The sequence below is a fragment of the Mercenaria mercenaria genome, chromosome 14 (assembly GCF_021730395.1).
Source record: "Mercenaria mercenaria strain notata chromosome 14, MADL_Memer_1, whole genome shotgun sequence".
In the NCBI taxonomy this organism is placed as follows: domain Eukaryota; kingdom Metazoa; phylum Mollusca; class Bivalvia; order Venerida; family Veneridae; genus Mercenaria; species Mercenaria mercenaria.
The window spans coordinates 199,890-219,701 of NC_069374.1; the positions used below are offsets into that span (position 1 = coordinate 199,890).

A 19,812-nucleotide genomic window follows, 5' to 3' on the forward strand; every position below is an offset into this window, starting at 1 on the left:
TTCGTCTCATGATAGTGTATAATTGTGTCAAATTACATCAAAATCCCTCCATGCATGAAGAAGAAATGCTTCGGACAGTCATTCTTGTATCTGACCTTTGGCCTCTAAGTGTGACCTTGACCTTAGACCTAGGGACCTGGTTCTTAGAGCACGACACTCCGTCTCATGGTGTTGAACATTTGTGCCAAGTTATATCAAAATCCCTCAATGCATGAAGAAGAAATGCTCCAGACAAGGTTTTCATTCTTGTATCCTTTGACCTCTAAGTGTGACCTTGACCTTAAACCTAGGGACCTGGTACTTGTGCACGACACTCCGCCTCGTGGTGGTGAACATTTGTGCCAAGTTATATCAAAATCCCTCTATGCATGAAGAAGAAATGCTCCGGACAAAGTTTTCATTCTTGTATCCTTTGACCTCTAAGTGTGACCTTGACCTTAGACCTAGGGACCTGGTTCTTGTGCAAGACACTCCGTCTCATGATGATGAACAATTGTGCCAATTTTCATCAAAATCCCTCTACGCATGAAGAAGATATGCTCCGGACAATGTCATACTTGAATTTGACCTTTGACCTCTAAGTGTGACCTTGACCTTAGACCTAGGGACCTGGTTCTTGTGCATGACACTCCGTCTCATGATGGTGAACAACTGTGCCAAGTTTCATCAAAATCCCTCCATGCATGTAGAAGATATGCTCCAGACAAAGTCTGTGGACGCCGCCTGCCCGCCCGCCCGCCAGGGGCGTTCCCATAATACGTCCCGTTTTTCAAACGGGCGTATAAAAAGGTCACAGTAAAAAATATTAACTAATCAGTTCATATATATATATAGCAAAATCAGCTTTACAGAACTCATAAGTGGCAAAATTAAATTTAAAAGTTGCCTTTCTGATGTGCAGCACTGGCCATGTCTTTTTATCACAATAATTTACCTTATTTATATCTGTTACTTTCACATTACTTTTATGTCCCTTCTGCACTAACCATTGTCTTCAAGTTCTGAAATATTGTAAAACATTAATTCACACACTTTCTAGGCAACCAACATGAAATTAGTATCAAAGCATTTGAATATAATTATTATAATTTTCTTGATATAAAGATACAAATGTACTTCATGTTTTTACTGACTGATACAATATACTGATAAATTTTTATTTCAATGTTTGTTATCAAAGTACATTTTCATTCTATTTTTAAAGTGTTTACATTACAAAGCTATCACACATTTATTACTAAAACATATCTATTAGCATTATCTTTAATGGAGATATGTACTTAGTAAATTGGGGAATACACAAAGCTACAGGAACGAAATGCTTATGTCAGGCTGACATAAAGTCCAGAAGGTTCACATCTTGTCAGGAATGTCAGTCTTAAAGCTGTCTTGTACAATTATTTCAGAAGCAAGTATCTAGTCATACAGCATATAAATGCTTTGAGACCTTTGTTTAACATACAAAAGCATAATACCCCCTGCATTTATTCATAATGGTAACATCTTCTGGGACTGCCACATGGTAAGACAGGTCAAACAACTGTACATACTCAAACTCATCCCTACCAAAACTGAAAATGAAAATTATACAATTTTTTCCCTTTATTTTTGTACAAAAGATGACCCATACATTTAATATAGACTTTTTACATATATTAATATAATATAGATTAATCCTTCCAATTAATCTTGTTTATTCTGGCTAAATTCCAATTTAAATGTTTGTATGTAATTTTGCATCGGTTGTCATAACGCTAAGTCGTTGCTATGGTATGTATCGCGAGATTTCGTAGCAGACGTTAATTTATAAGTAAAGTCACGTGTTTACCGTGCTTCCGATTTGCCATTCAGCACGAGGCCGTTTTAAGAACAAGACATAAATACCAAATACGCTAAGCGATAGTTATGCCACGTGGCAAAAAACAAGAAGCGTTGGGTACCGGCAAGGTATAAGAGAAACGCCGCAGATGGGATGGAGGATGTTAGAGGTAATTTTATCGACTTCCAGCAAATTATTTGAGTCTCACGGTCTCATGTGTCAAAAGTCATTTCGCAATAGGAAGACAGAAAATTCTGTCCTTTATTGAATGTAGTACTCAAGCTATTACCACAGATTAAAATTCGGTTTCAAATTGCGGTACATAGGGCCGCGTAAACAAAGGAAACGACACTTTTTTTATATGATACAGAATATTAATACTACATGTTTACTTTAGAATGTTATATATATAACAAAATAAGTAGGGGCGAATTGAAGGGTGCGGTGGAGTTAGCGGATTTCACCCCTGGGTTTCAAACACCGGTACGATAGAATGTTCAAACAACTGTTAATACAATATTGGTTCAATCGAACGTCGAAGGGATACGTTACATACCTTAATTCAGCCGGACAAATTGCGTGAACTGCTGAATCCATTTAAAATTAGTCAGTATCCTATAAATCGGAATTCCATGAAATTTTATCAAAATATTTTAAACAAATAAATTTATTGCCCACAAAAGTTAGGTCACGACGTTTGTTTATAGATTAGAATAGGGAGCTATGAGGGCACGCATTGACCGGCGGGTGACCGTAGCAAGCAGTAGGTACATGTTAGAGCCCTTTATAGGAAATACCCGTAGAGTAGAAATTTAGTAATCAACCAGACGAACACAGTTGCAAGTATCAGCTTTGCGCAAATAATAAACAGAAACATCGCGATCCGTAGGCGCCGCGTATATATACATATAAAAACACGCGCATGGTACCTTCATTTTACTTATAAAAGTTTAATATTTTTATCACTACTTGTGAAATGATAAAGTTTGAATTCTATAACAGTTAGAATGAGATAATGAAAGAAATACAGACAAAATTCTACAAAAACGGTCGATTTTAATGAAATTGCATGCTTACGAATTCATACAGCGCGTTCTTTAATTTTTCGTTTGTCCAAAAAGTAAATAAATGTAACATACGATAGGCATAAAGCTCAGATGTTGGACTGCAAAATGCAAAAATCAGAATGGGAAAATATTAAATAATGAACGTATTGCAGCAATTTAAAAACTTGGCGTTAACTGCTATTTGGCAAAATTTTACACACGTTAAAATACATATACACTGTGTAGTGCGCTTTCCTCGATTAATAATGGAATGGTCCGTTATCTCGGTAGTGTTATTCAGTAAAATTAGTAATTCAGATCTAAATAAGGCTAGGTAAATCATTTTGATCACCCTATTTGACTGACGAGTCTATAAATAGAACTTTTGCGACAGGTAGTATTTTCCCATAAACTGTATTAACAGGATGTCGTAACGTTTTGGTAAGTTTGAATTGATTTTATTCTTGTTGTTTTTAGAAAATATAGGGATAAGCAGTTCTTGGCAGTCAAAATAATCCAACTGTCGGATTGTTGTATGTTTGTGACTGGCAGTCCAAACGTCAAAACTGTTATATTAAGGACCAAAATAATGGTTCACAGTCATATATAAGTTAATGGTTTTATCGCCTGCGGGTAGGCACAGTACAAATATAGGTTTATATCACCAGAACAATTTGTAATTTTGGATTTTTTACATAAATCAATGAAGAATTGAATTCCCCTTCTGATAAATTTAAGTTTTATTTGAATTATGTCCAGTTCGTGAAATTATGGGAAATTGCTTCATTTATTTTGGTCATCAGAGTGTTTGACTGCCCACATATATATTTATACGGGTGCTGGTTTCCTTATAAAAATAAATAATTAAATAAATAAATAAAAACATGAGCTGTCACTGGTTTTGGATGGTGCCCCACAGCGCTTTGGCCTGGTGGCCCTGACCTTTGACCTGGTGACCCCGGGGTCGTATACTCAATAGGTACTTTCAGCATGTGAAGTTTGAGCGTCATGGGTGCAGTGCTTCGCGAGTAAGGCGTCTTCATGCACAAAGTTGACGTTGTGGCGGGTGAGCGATCTAACTAACGGTCTGACAGTTGAAAACTAATATGCATCCTTTCCGGGTTATAAAAAAAAAAAAAAAAAAAAAAAATTCGGGCTGAAACAATAAGAAAACATACAACATGATAAAGTGATATTACAGTACTTTATTCAAAATCGAAGTTCTAATATTCGAGGCACTTTATAATACATTGCTAACTTGAAAAGTGTATTCCTATTGTTACTTTGTATCATTTCTAAAAACTTGAACATACTTGGTCTTGTAGGGTACTACTTAAAATTTGTTTAATATAATGGTTATTTGTCCAAGCTTTTCCGGACCATGTTCTGGTTTTCTTTTTCTTTGTTTGTATGTTTATCTTGACTATTTCGCGTCGGCGAAACACAGTGTAACAATACAATTTAAAAACATTGTTCTCGAAAGTATCAATTCGGTTCAAATCATAATGTATTCATTTGAAACAAATCGTTGTTATACTTCGGATACGATCAGTATACCTTTTGAATTTAACAACTGAGTCGGCCCTAACTCATTCGAAGGCAAGTTCGAGTTGGGAAGGCCCACGATTTGTTATCACGCTACTCGATATCAATTTCCGGTTATATTGCGCAAGTGCACATCTTTCCATAGGTTTAAGACTAAAACTTTCAAACGCATAGTTTTTGTATTGGCAAGGCTACTGATTTAGCTAGAAGGGGAATCTTGGGATCCGTCTTTATAGCTAAGGGGTACCTGGTGGGTATATGGTACATGGAAATACCTGGTTACTGTATGGTACCAAAAGGGTACCGGGTTTTTATATGGTACATGGAAGTACCTGGTTTGTGTATGGTACCAAAGGGGTATATATGGTACATGGAAATACCATAAGGTTTTATGCAGGTGGCGCTCGTTGTCATATGTCATACACCCAGGATTTGCATGTCACACATTCAGTATTAATGTCATCTTTTTAAGGAAGAATAATCGGAAACTTCATCATATAATAGGTTGTAGCAGAGGCAGGTTAACCCGAAGTTACCCAGTAATTTGTCCGTCGCTTGCTGGTGCAAGAGAAGTGTGTGTCTTTAGGGCTTTAAGCGCGCGATACAATTGCTTGCTCTCGGATAATAACGGATCAGTCCGTTTTGGAATTACCTTGGGATTCATTGAATGAACGTGTTCTATATCTAGTATTGTAAGAATTTTGGGGGAAATAAAAAGAAATTTAAGTTATTTCTTTGTTATTTTGTGGCGGAAAATTCTTACGTCTGGGTGCGACTAGGGCATGCCATACTGAGTTGTTAACTGTCAATTACTAAATCTTTTTGCATACTCATGGGTCCCTGACCAGCCGCCGCCATTTACCGGGGTTGGTGACACTCGTGGGTTCAAAATTCAATTTTGTCTGGTTCATTTTTCGAGCATATAAGAATTGGCCAGAGAGCGAAAAGGGCTAGGCGTTCTTATAGTTGCTCAACCATTTACATAGGTTACATTTGTTGTTATTAGGTTTATGTTGCGCCAATGGTATCTGGTTCGTATATGGTACATGGAAGTATCTGATTATTGTATGGTACCAAAGGGGTACCTGGTAAGTATATGGTACATGGAAGTACCTGGTTACTGTATGGTACAAAAGGGGTACCTGGTTTGTATAAGGTACATGGAAGTACCTGGTTCGTATATGGTACATGGAAGTACCATATGGTACATGGAAGTACCTGGTTCGTGTATGGTACAAAAGGGGTACCGGGTTCGTATATGGTACATGGAAGTACCTGGTTCGTGTATGGTACAAAATGGGTACCTGGTTTGTAAATGGTACATGGTGTACCTGGTTTTTATATGGTACCAAAGGTGGTGCCTGGTTCTACCTGGCTTTGGCGCAACGAGGTTCAAATTATCTAAGGCATGCCCGGGTCGCACCCTTTGTGAGGATTTTCAACTTCAATCGCCATTTAACGTTTGAAGTTGTAAGCCACTATGACCGTCTTTCAATCCACACCTACCCTAAACGAAAAATAAACTTGTGTTTATAATCGGAAGTGTTTTTATTTTCTTTTAAACATGAAAGCTTAGGTTATATGATGGTACGTCAACCCAGGAATTTTATCCTAGAATAATATAGATTAATCCTTCCAATTAATCTTGTTTATTCTGGCTAAATTCCAATTTAAATGTTTGTATGTAATTTTGCTTCGGTTGTCATAACGCTAAGTCGTTGCTATGGTATGTATCGCGAGATTTCGTAGCAGACGATAATTTATAAGTAAAGTCACGTGTTTACCGTGCTTCCGATTTGCCATTCAGCACGAGGCCGTTTTAAGAACAACCCGCCCACCGCACCCCTTTTTTAGCATAATTTAAATACTATTTCGTTTGTTTTATGATACTATAGATTTTCAATCAATAATTATAATGGAAAAGTATTAAGGCAGTTACACGTTATATGTTATACTTGTCTATTTTTGCAACATTCTTGTTACTTTTTTGCTGCCGAGTTTTTCTCCCTCTTTCAGAATGCTTTACTTTTTATGGCATCAGATGTTAAGGCACATGAGTCAAGAAACGCTATAACCAGACAGAATCGGCACAAAATGCTACTTTTGAAGTTCAACATCATAGTATCGTTCAGAAGCCAACGATTATATCATTCAGCCTTATTCGGAAGGATCACAGGATGTGATGAAATCGGTGACACTGTGATGGATATGTATTCTGTACTAGTTCAAAAAATCTATATTGACCGTTAACATTCACCAGCGTTAACTTTTACTTGTGTTTAAACGTGCTTATTTAAAGAACTTGACATTTGTTAACTTTTACTTAGGTTTAAAGGTGCTTATTTGAAACACTTGACTCTAAGACATTTTGCCTAGTTTATGATTATGATTACTTATACCATTTGCAAATCAGATGTACATGGTGACATTTATAAATGATGTGAAGTGAGTGCGTTAAGGAGATACATATATTCTTGTTTGTCATTTTAAAAATGCTTAGCTTATTATCTTAAGCCGGTACCAGAACTTACAATTTTAAACTCTAAATACCGGTATTTTCTTTTACTTTCTTCTCTTTTATTTATCTTCTCTCTTCTAATCTTTCTTCTGTCATACTGGCGGAAAATTATTACGTCTGGGTGCGACTAGGGCATGCCATACTGAGTTGTTAACTGTCAATTACTAAATCTTTTTGCATACTCATGGGTCCCTGACCAGCCGCCGCCATTTACCGGGGTTGGTGACACTCGTGGGTTCAAAATTCAATTTTTTCTGGTTCATTTTTTCGAGCATATAAGAATTGGCCAGAGAGCGAAAAGGGCTAGGCGTTCTTATAGTTGCTCAACCATTTACATAGGTTACATTTGTTGTTATTAGGTTTATGTTGCGCCAATGGTATCTGGTTCGTATATGGTACATGGAAGTACCTGATTATTGTATGGTACCAAAGGGGTACCTGGTAAGTATATGGTACATGGAAGTACCTGGTTACTGTATGGTACAAAAGGGGTACCTGGTTTGTATAAGGTACATGGAAGTACCTGGTTCGTATATGGTACATGGAAGTACCATATGGTACATGGAAGTACCTGGTTCGTGTATGGTACAAAAGGGGTACCGGGTTCGTATATGGTACATGGAAGTACCTGGTTCGTGTATGGTACAAAATGGGTACCTGGTTTGTAAATGGTACATGGTGTACCTGGTTTTTATATGGTACCAAAGGTGGTGCCTGGTTCTACCTGGCTTTGGCGCAACGAGGTTCAAATTATCTAAGGCATGCCCGGGTCGCACCCTTTGTGAGGATTTTCAACTTCAATCGCCATTTAACGTTTGAAGTTGTAAGCCACTATGACCGTCTTTCAATCCACACCTACCCTAAACGAAAAATAAACTTGTGTTTATAATCGGAAGTGTTTTTATTTTCTTTTAAACATGAAAGCTTAGGTTATATGATGGTACGTCAACCCAGGAATTTTATCCTAGAATAATCTGTAATGACTTTCACAGACATTAATACCAGACACAAACAACTGAATAATACCACATGACATTTGCAACGGACTGAAGTTCAGATACACAGGAATAAGATAACATCTTTAACAGGCACATAGCTTTCAAATTTTTTTTTTTACAATATATTAGTGGTTAAAAAACAAAAATCATATTAAAAAATAGCTAAAATTATAAAAGAACATTGATTTTGGGGGGCTTTAATAAATACTTGTAAAATATCACATTTTTTGGAAAACACAAAAACTCTCATTCACCTTATCTGCAGCTTCACAGACATCTGCATGTTCTCTAAGCAATCTCAATGGAATAAGCTCATTACATCTGATACATCTCTCCTGAATACCAACATCATCCTTATTAACAGTATATTGTTAAGACCATGAATATATTTACACACTAATACAAGAGCCAAGGATGGCCCTGAATCGCTCACCTGTACATTTGCTGTACTATGCCTGGGCATTTTAATACTTTTGCCTCAATATAAGTAGTGACGGGAATGGATGTGGACTTCCACATCACCCACAATATGAAAGCTGTCATAAATTACCATTTTAAGAACATTGACCCCTCTGAGGGGCTTGTGAGTCAGAACTAGGGGTATACCTATTTGTGACACAGTTCCCCATGCAAGCCATCAATGAATTGAATTTGACAAATTTTCATAGGGGACCATTACATGATGCAACATACCAAATATATAGGTTCTAGGCCTTAAGGTTTTGGAGAAGAAGATTTTTAAAGCTTTTCCCTATATAAGTCTATGTAAAAATTTGGACCCCTCGGACGGGGCCCTGTGTGACCCCAAGGACATAATTTGAACAATTTTCGTACAGGACCATTAGATGATGCCACATACCAAATATCAAGGCTCTAGGCCTTTGGTTTTGGAGAAGAAGTTTAAAGTTTTTTGCTTTCTGCGGCCATGGCAACCAGAGTTCTGCAGGAATTAATTTCTTTTTAACAATTTTTGTAGGCTTCACCAAAGGAACACCCCTGTGAAGTTGGATGAAACTGACCAAGGGGATTATGAGGAGGTGACGTTAAGTTTACAGACGGATGGACGATGGACGAAATGCGATCACAAAAGCTCACATTGTCACTTTGTGACAGATGAGCTGAAAAGTCATTACACTAAATGAAACAGTAACATGAGCTGTTACTACTTGTAAACTAATACCCCCGAAAAGACCAAAACAGTATGTCCACACAAAATATATCAAACAAGCAAACAAGAGCTGTCAACAACTATTTTCAGTGCTGAATAGTAAAATATAAGCCTTTAAGTCTGTTCAAATGCATGAACAGCATAATAATAAGTTAACAAGGATTTTCATTAGAAAAAAGCATAATTAAATTCAAATATATGACAATGTCAGCCAATGACCTAACATTATGACACTGAAGATATTTGTAACGTTTCAATTAAATATCACTATCAATTTTAGTTATTAAGTTGCATGTAAAACTTTAACAAAGATTTCCCTACTCCAAAAAGGGAGATAATTCATTCAAACTCCCAGAAAGAGTTCTGGCACTTGGTCAGTGACCTCTGCTAATGACCCCTATTACAAATTTACATATGCAAGGTTTTGAGTGAAAAGCTCTGATAGTGTTTGAGATATTTACCAAAAATTTATTAATTTGAAAAGGGGGATAAAGAGTAATTTTTCTAGATCTTGATCACAGACCTCCAGTAATGACCCAAATACATATGCCCTTTTCAATTTTTGACAGTGATCAAGATGTTGGTCAGGTTAAATTTTTTCTTTTCTCAAATTTGACACATCATAAACAACTGCATAGTTAAAGTTGCAACCCAATTTTTTCATTACTTACTGACAGTAATGTTACCAATAATTTTAACCCCTTTTTCTAGGTCATAAAAGGGGCATAATTCTGTCTAAATTCTTAATAGTGTTTACTCCTTTGTCTTCAAGTTGGGGTATAAGGGGAAAAGATGTTCAAAGTTAATATATGAGATTGTTCAAACAGAATAAAGTAAAAGTCTGGACACTTTGTGTCCAAGTATCCACCCTGTACCTTGTTCTTTAGGATAGAGACGTAGGTCTTGCACACAACACCTGTTTTTGGTGTACAAAATATTTGTGCCATGTTATTTAAAAAAAATTCCTAAAATGCATGACAAAGTTACAGTCTTGACGTGAATGAGGACAGAGAAATGGCGAGATTTGAATATGCATCCCTCTGGGTTGGGGGGCTCAGGCATAAATACCAACAATCCTAAAATTTCTATTATCATTACTTTGTTCTTTGAATTTATGACTCAAGATTCAAATATATACATGTAATGAATATTTATATTGTATTCTTCTTCTTTCAAAGACAGGTTCCTTTGTATTGGCCTAATATAACAGACTGCCTGTCCCAGATTGCTTTGGTCTGCCAAAAAGTTCACATTGTATCCTCCTGGAGGTAATTGTATGACTTACAAATCACACCTACTTCGGGCTTGAGTTCGCAACAACTCAAATCCTCCTATCCCAATAAGTTTTGGATACTGTTTTTCTAATTGACTTTTAAAATATTCCGAGCTACTATTTTTCTCAAAAGATATCTTTTTTCTCCAAAGTCTGCTCTGTACAGTCTGTCTTTTTCATCTCGATTAGGAGCAGTAGTCTAAAAGAAACCACAAATGTGAAATTAGAAATAACAAGGAATCGGTAAAACCGATGGATGCTCCCCAAAGCATACTGTTTTCCAAAACTGGGTGATAAAGTTTTGTAAACATGACAAAGGAGAAAATGTGGTGGGGAATGTCATCTGGGGGGGGTGGGGTGGGGTGGGGGTTGCGAGGTCAGGGAGTTGGGATGTTGGGGATGTGTTATTTTGAAATTTCACATGTTCATATTGAAATATAGATTAAAATTAAGGGGGAGGGGGTGGTGCAACAGGGGGGTTGTTCATATTGGAATTTAGCTAAAAAATGGAAAAAAATGGCAGCAGGGGTGTAACCCCGTGGGGGGAAATGTCATTTGGTGTGGGGGAGGGGGGTGCTAGGAGTGCAGGGAGTCGGGATGTTGGGGAAGTGTTGTTTTGAAATTTCACATGTTCATATTGAAATATAAAAATATAATATAAGTGAAAAATGAGAAAAAAATATGGGGGGCGGGGTTCGTCCCCGTGGGGATTGGGGATGTACCCAGAGGTGGGGAGTTGAGGGCGAGGGGAGTCAGGATGTTGGGGAAGTGTTGTTGTGTTGATTCTAATTCCGATTACACCAACCATTAGCGAACAGCATGGCCCTGACCAGACTGTGCAGTGCGCAGGTAGTCGGGAAAACCATGGTTGCGCAAAGCCACTATGCTGGTTTTCTAATGGCACGGCTCATTGGCTTAACGTGTAATAAAAATGTATCCAGGTCGCTTTATAAAAAATCCACCTGAAATCCGGTTGATCTTTAGTTCGTTTTTGAATCTACCCGTATTTATAAATACATCTGCATGAAAGCGACTCTTGACACATCACTTTCGTGCATCACCTAAATGTAAAAACCGTCACTGATATAACTGCCATGAAGCTACGTTCTTGACCTATGCATCACAGGTATATCAATCAGAAATGAAAAATATGTAAGAAATAAAAAAAAAAAAAACGGAAACAAACTACATCCTCATCGCTAGGGTGGCGCGTCGTGGGTGGGGTGGGGGGGGGTGGGGGGCATGCAGAAGATAACCTGGTGTTTTGCAAGTATGTTAAAGCACAAATTTGTCAATCTACTGCAACAAACAACCAGGATAACCCAAATTTAAAAATTAAACCCGACGAATAATAATGAATTCGCAGTATTTGCTTCTTTCACTACTTTACATGAATAAAATCCTATTTTGTACCCTTTCAAACACTTGTAAAGTTTTGAGTTACAAACAATGTTAAAAATGTGACCATCAATTTATTAAAAATGAATATAAAAAATTTTGGTTACTTTACATTGGGAACACCCTGTAGTTATACTTTTTGTTTAATAGTGACACAATTGTTTGTTCCTTTTAACAACAAGCTATCCCTTGAGTGGCCATAAGTGTGACTGAATGTCCGGTGGAAAGTAGAATTATTCTATCAATTTATTCGGAAAAATAGTTTTATGCCCCCTCAACCTTGGCTTGGGTTTGGGGGGGATATGTAAAGTTGAGGGGATTTTGGAATCATTTTGCCCTTTCCGTCCGCTTCCGTCCTTTTTCGGTCCTTCTGTCTGTCAGTCTATCACACTTTTGTGACCTGAACTCCTCATTCATTATTTGACAGATTTTACCCAAAAACTTTCAGCAATGACAACTAACACTGACTACATGTAAGTAATGAACTACTGATGCCTAGATCTAAATAATCTATAGTGTTATGTTGTAAAATCCATAATCACAGGGGTCACTCGCTCATACCATCAAGCGCCTATGATTTAATCTGCAGAAAATTAATTTTCATACGATCAATATACTGCGACCAAAAATGGGTACATGCTAATTTGAGTATGGAAATGACTAGTCCAGGAAATGACACACATACGATATTCATTGACTGTCTAATGACATTGGTTTCTTAACACATATTAATGATTTAAAACCTTTGAACTGGGGTTTAAATAACAGAAAAAGTTAAAACAATAAAAAATGTCAAACCGGGTATTCGCGGTAGTTATCGTCGTTTGTAGATTCCCCCCGGGGTGAAAATGGACGTTGCACCGGAGAGGAAAGCGGTTATTTTTATACGGCGCCCTCTGTTTTAAAAAATGTGTCTGGTGCTCGGCTTCAACTTTTAATGTCAAAATTTTTACGAGAACATCCTATTGTTTCGATCATTTTTATGAGGATGATTATATGTTACATAATGTTTTACATTAACAAATATTTGCAGAACAATAGTATTAATTTGCAATCATTGTTATGGGGACCAATCAAATATTTATCAAGGATTTTATAGAACAGGTCCTTGTTTTATGACGACTGAAAAAGTTAGCAAAATAACTTCTTAATTATAATTTAAATATTTGCATACAAAGTCCAGTGAATAAATTATAACTCGGCGGTTTTCGTATTATTGGCATAGTAAGCAAATCGAATGCTTCATCTTTATTAAAATTCTACATATTAATTCTTATGACTAAATTATAAAAAACTTAAAAGGGTTTTCAATGTTGCAACATTAAGGTCGTGTTATCATTACAATATAAACAATTTACATACAAATATGGATAATGCACTATCAAAAGCGACATGGAAATGAAATTGCCAGCTTTGGGAAAGGAATTGGCATACTGGAAATACCAGTTACAATAATGTGTGAAATGGCGGATGTCCCCTTCCATAGGCTGATCTAAGAAATTCAAATTTCATGATCATCTATTCACTTCAGTTTAATTGACAAACAAATTTTTTCATATTATGTAGCTGTAATTTAAAGGAACAAAATGGACTTACCCTGTGATTGAGTGGGCTGTCTGTTGATAGAAGGAAAATCATCATTGAAGAATCAACTGGCAATGAAGTCTGAAAAAATTGAAAGGTTCTTCATGTTCAATGCATCCCAACCTGAACAGCAGTTATAAAATTCTGAAAGTTACATTACTGGTTAGAGTGATCATCACAGTTTTAACTAGAATTTGTTAATGGAAACCATCACGTATCCCTGTGCTGCTTCTTTGTCTCAGGGTTTGTTCTGTTTGTATTTTTAGGCAAGCTGGTCATTAAAAATGAAAAGTTTGGCAATTTCATCTTTTCCGATTTCTAAAAGTGAAGGTTAAAGGTTAAATAAAGTCCCGGTCATATATTAATAAAAAAAGTGAACATCTTGTCACAAAGATTGTTGTGGGGTGAATATGAGCCAAATGAGTGAAGTAACAAGGAATGCCACAGTCACAAAATATACCCGTATAAGAGTTTGTTTAAATTTACTCTGTGCCCCCATTTTTTGACCCAGATTTTTTACTCCTCCAAGGTTTCCATAAGATATAATATTTATTCTAAATTGGTGAAGATCCGATGAAAAATTGCTCTCTAGAATCAAAAATGTGTTTTCACATTTTTTGACATAGTGACCTAGTTTTTGAGGGTGGCAACTAAACCCCAGGGGCACATCTTCAAATGGAGCTACACATCCCTGTAAAGTTTCATGACCTCAGGTGAAATAGTGCATGCCACAAGCAAAGTGGGACAGACAGACAGACGGACTAGGGAAATAAGTCCCCCCACCCCCGAGTGGTGGAACAAAAACGGCCCCCATTTCAGCCAAAAACACTGAACTATGTACTCTTTCCCATAGGGTAAACAAGCATGTAGGTTCCAAAGCCATAAGTTTCAACTGCTGACAAACTGTTTACTGGTACAAAAACTTTAAAACAGATTCTGGATAACTTCAATAGAAAAGGTCCATAATTCAGCCCAAAAACCTTGACAGAGTTATGTATCTTGCTACAGATCACGGCCATTGTGTCAATCAAATATATACCGGCGGTATTTAACGTTTCAAAGCATATGTGAAACGGCTTTGACAATAAAGGTTGGTTTTCAAATACTTACCAGAAGTGATGCAAACACCCAAAATTGTAGTGTGTTTAAAATAGCTATCCCTCTTCCTCAAATAGTTGAGCTGCAATGGAACAAATACCTCTTTTTTTTACAGACAAAGGGCAGGAATTTTACAAAATTACTGAAGTGTTTAAATTAATTACTTAAAAAAGCTATTGTTTTGGAATACTTCACCTGTATGAAGTTAATCCTATGGGAGATTCTTGAGGCGGTTGAAGAAGTCCTATTTTGAATAGGGATCAGAGTTAATGGTTTCACCATAAAGAGGATGAAAATTGTTAGACGGACAGATTCATTTTGCTGTCAATTTTTTTCTTTGGAAAGTACTTGCGCCACTAGTATGTTGCTTCTTATTGAAGGGCATTTGTCCATACGATAATTTCTTGCCACCACCTTTTTGGAAAAACAAATGTTACAGTCACTTTTTTTGTGTTTCAGCCAACAAGCAAGCCCTTGTTGTGGGTTTACGGTTATAGTATTGTCTAAAAATAAAACAAGTTGGGAGCTGTAAACTTAAAGCAAACTTGGATAATGGATAATTGGATATAGAAAACAGATTGTTAATACCGGTAGATACACCCAAAACAGACTGAAATATGGTTGAAAAAGTATTTCAACAGCCAAAATTGCATGCAATTTTACTGTCACATGTATCACTAAGCAACAGTATTTCCTATGTATTCATACTTTTTTATTCTTTAGCTACATTTTATAATTCTGAAATTTGGTACCCTCACAATTCAAAATTTAACTTTCGAAAGCCTTCACTCCCCAGTAACACAAGAGCTGTCACAGGAGACAGCGCGCTCGACTCTTTGATGCTGGATAGTGAAATTGGGTACATCTGAGAAGCTGGAGCTGTCATGGAGTGTTTTAATGACTCAAAAAGTGGATGAAGGAAAATGGACAATAGCTTAAGTCTCAAAAATCAGATCAGTATAAAAGGAACATAATTCATGGAAAAAATTCTGCAAAAGTAATGAACCATGGGTCATATCATGCGGGTAATAATTAGGAACAACTATTTTAAGTTTGAAACAAATTATTTAGTATAATGGAGATACAGCAAAAGTGCAGCACAACTTGAACTGAAATTCTGTTTTTGTAAAAAGAGAGCATAACTCAGAACAAACTCGTGCCAGCATTATCAAACTTGGTTCTATGATGTGAGTGATGATGTGGAACAACCATTTAAGTTGATTACATCCATTTAGTAAGAACAGGATAAAAAAGCCATCAACATTAAACTGAAATTCTAATTAAAAGTAAAATAAACCCTAAAACATTTTGTGCCGGGGTGATTGACCTTGTGCCATATGAATAGGATGATGATCTGGAAAAAATAATTTAAGTTTCAATCAAGTAATGACAAAGATATAGTGGGAAAGTGCACCAAAATTAACCTGAAATTCTAAGAAAAAAGGGCATAATTCATGATATATTGGTGCAAGAGTTATGGCCCTTGTACCATATGATGGGGTGATGAGAGTACAACTAAACTAAGTTTAATCAAATCCATTTGGCAATAATAGAGACAAAGTGAAAGTGCATCAAAACTTTAACCTAAAAATTTTTTAAACAAAAGAGGATAATTTTAAAAAAATATTGGTTTCAAGAGTTATGGTCCTTGTGACATATGATGCTGATGATGATGAGGAACAATTATTAAAGTTTGAAGCAAATCTATCAAGTAATAACAAAGAGAAAGAGAAAGTGCATCAAAAATTTAACCAATGTGCGAAAGCGGAAGGATCTGACGCCGGGTCGAGTAGGATAGCTCTCCTTACTTCGTATAGCCGAGCTAAAAACTGAGCAGCATCTAACAAAAGCAACTGTAACAAGGCAGTCTGAAAGACAGGGTAAATCCCCCGCCACTGGTATGGATAGTGAAAGGGTAAACCTTTGACCTTGAGCTGTGACCTTGACCTTGAACTGACATGGCTGACCCTTGAATTCTGCACATCGTCTAGATGAGGGGATCATTTGACCCAAGTTTCATGGAAATCCTAAAAAGGGGTTTTTGGAGATACAGAGCTCAAACCTTTGACCTTGAGTTGTGACCTTGACCTTTTAGTTGACATGGCTGACTCATGAGTTCTTGATGAGGGGATCATTTGACCCAAGTTTAATGTAAATCCTTCAAGGGGTTTATGAGATACAGAATGGACACAAAATGGAAGGCTCAAACCTTTGACCTTGAGTTGTGACCTTGACCTAAAACCGACATGGCTGATTTATGGGTTCTGCACATTGTCTTGATGATGTGATCATTTGACCCAAGTTTTATGATTAACCTTCAAGGGGTTTAAGAGATTTCAGAGCAGACACGAAATGGAAGGCTCAAACCTTTGACCTTGAGTTGTGACCTTGACCCTTTAACCGACATGGCTGACTCCCTGGGGTTTTACACATTTTCTTGATGAGTGATCATTTGACCCAAGTTTCCTGATTATCCTTTAGGGGTTTAGAGATATGGAGCGGACACAAATGGAAGGCTCAAACCTTTGAACTTGAGTTTTTGACCTTGACCTTGAACCGACATGGCTGACATTGGTTTGCACATCGTCTTTATGAGGTGTCATTTGATTCAAGTTTCATGATTATCCTTCAGGGGTTTAAGAGATAAAGAGCGGACATGAAAGGGAAGGCTCAAACCTTGACTTGAGTGTGACCTTGACCTTGAACCGACATGGCTGACTCATGGTTATGTGATTATCCCTTTAAGGGGTTTAGGATATGGGCGGACACAAAATGGAAGGCTCAAACCTTTGAACTTGAGTTGTGACCTGACCTTGAACTGTCATGAGTTCGCAAAATGATCTTGATGAGGTGATCATTTAATCTAGGTTTCATAGTTATCCTTCAGGAGGTTTAAGAGATACAGAGTGGACACGAAATGGTAGGCTCAAACATTTGACCTTGAGTTGTGACCTTGACCTTGAGCTGACATGGCTGATTCATGGGTTCTGCACATCGTCTTGATGAGGTGATCATTGATTCAAGTTTCAGATTATCCTTTTAAGGGTTAGGAGAATACAGAGCAGACACGAAATGAAGGCTCAAACCCTTTTACTTGAGTTGTGACCTTGACCTTGAACCGACATGGCTGACTCATGAGTTCTGCACATTGTCTTGATGAGGTGATCATTTGACCCAAGTTTCATGATTATCCTTCAAGGGGTTTAGGAGATAAGGAGCAGACACAAAATAGAAGGCTCAAACCTTTTACCTTGAGTTGTGACCTGACCTTGAACCGGCATGCTGACTCATGGGGTTTTGCAAATTGTCTTGAGAGGGATCATTTGACCCAAATTTTATGAAAATCCTTCAAGGGGGTTTTGGGGATATGGGCAGACCGAAAGTGTTACGGAAGGACGGGCTGTTCCTACATAAGGATACTTATGTGGCTACTCTTTTGTTTCTCTATTGTTCTTTTAGCCACGTAACAGAAAAATAGCCACATAAAAGCCTTACGGAATGAATGACATCAAAGAAAAAGTACAGTTACCTATTGTTCCTATAGCCACCTAAGTATGCAAATGTGAGCTCAGAAGGACAGAAGGACAGAAGGACAGACGGAGACCATTCCTATAACCCCCCACCACTTGTGGTGGGGGATTAATAAAACTAATGTCATACTAGACTATACTGTTTCAAGTTGGAATCAAATCCGTTTGGTAATAACATAGATAGAATGAAAGTGCATAAAAACTTTAACCTGAATTTTTAAGTAAAACGGGAGATAACTCATAAAATTCAAAATTACAGTGTACATTATAGCCCTTATATTAAATGATGTAAATGATGATGATGAACAAATTTTAAATTTGAATCAAATCCCTTCGAAAGAACAGATATAGTGAAAATGCATCAAAATTTACCTAAAATTCTAGGGGAAAGGGGGCTTAATTCATAAAATATTTGTGCCAGAGTTATTGACCTTGTGTCATATGATGAGGGTAATGACATGGAACAACTATTTTAAGTTTGAATCAAATCCATTCAGTAATAACTGAGATAAAGTGAAAGTGCACTAAAATTTTAACCTGAAATTCTAAGTAAAAAGGGGGGATAATTCATGAAATATTGGTGCCAGAGTTATGACCATTGTGCCATATGATGTGGGTGATGATGAGGAACAATTATTTTCAGTTTGAAGCAAATTCATCAAGTAATAACAAAGATAAAGAGAAAGTGCATCAAAACTTTACCCAATGTGCGGACGCCGAAGGACGCTGACGCCGGGTCGAGTAAGAAAGCTCTCCGTACTTCATATAGTCGAGCTAAAAACTGAGCAGGCATCTAACAAAAGCAATTGTAATGAAATTAATGTCATACTAGACTACAGCTGAGTTTCTTTCTTTTTCGCTTCTGTTGGAATTCTTTCACTTTTGTCAGTACTGGCGACTCAGCTTCTCCCTTACAGAAGAAAAAGGCCTGCTGCGTACTCTTGCTGTGTACATACAGCGTATATGATGCGTACATGATGTGTACTGAAATCAAGGCTTTAAATAGTACGCAGGATATACAACCGCACATACACCGATAGTAACGTTTGTAGTACACTTTTGACATGCAAATGAGCTCTGCCGCGTACTACTTGCTGCGTACATGCTGTGGACTATATAGTACCAGGATGTACGCTGGAGGAATTTAGTATGCGGGAAATAGTACGCAGCATGTACGCGCACATACACTTTTCACAGCAAATGAGCCTGCGGTGTACTACCCTGCGGCGTACATGCTGTGTACTCCTGCGGCATACATGCTGTGTACTCCTGCAGCGTACATTCTGTGTACTCCTGGCCCGAGTCCTGCGGCGTACTGCTGTGTACTCCTGCTGCATACATGCTGTGTACTCTTGTGGCGAAACTGCGTGATAATGTAAATTCCTTACCCCACCAACTTTCTTATGCAAATGCTGATCATTTGGACAGAAAAAACAGAAAAAAGATAAGTGACATGCATCCATAAGTATTTCCCTTACCAAAATAATGTAGATTGATGTTATCAAATAAATTAGTATGCCTTTCTTCATCCACTTTTCAATGAAATAAATCAATTTTTGTAGCATGTAATTTGGTAAACATCTGAAGAAAATGGCGTAACTGCATCAAGGGGAAACAACTTTAATGCAACTAAATATAAGTGTTATAAATTTCGAAGTATCTGCGGTGTACATGCAGTGTACTATTTTCTTGTACAAGTCCCTCCTGCGTACATGCAGTGTACTCCATAAATTTTCAGAGTCTGTGCTGCATACTTGAAGTGTACTAGTGACCTCCTGCGTACATGCTGTGTACTCGTCGAAATAGTACGCGGCATGTACGCGGCATGTACGCGG

General features: G+C 37.2%; 1 long non-coding RNA gene across 1 annotated transcript; it reads right to left on the reverse strand.

Moving 5' to 3' along the window:
• Nucleotides 1-934: 934 nt before the first annotated feature.
• LOC123531580 (uncharacterized) lies at nt 935-18,887 on the reverse strand. The gene is made up of 4 exons (XR_008366941.1): nt 18,807-18,887; nt 8,181-8,279; nt 1,476-1,571; nt 935-1,001 (listed from the first exon to the last, which is right to left on the reverse strand). It is a non-coding gene; the product is annotated as an uncharacterized LOC123531580 (long non-coding RNA).
• Nucleotides 18,888-19,812: the final 925 nt, after the last annotated feature.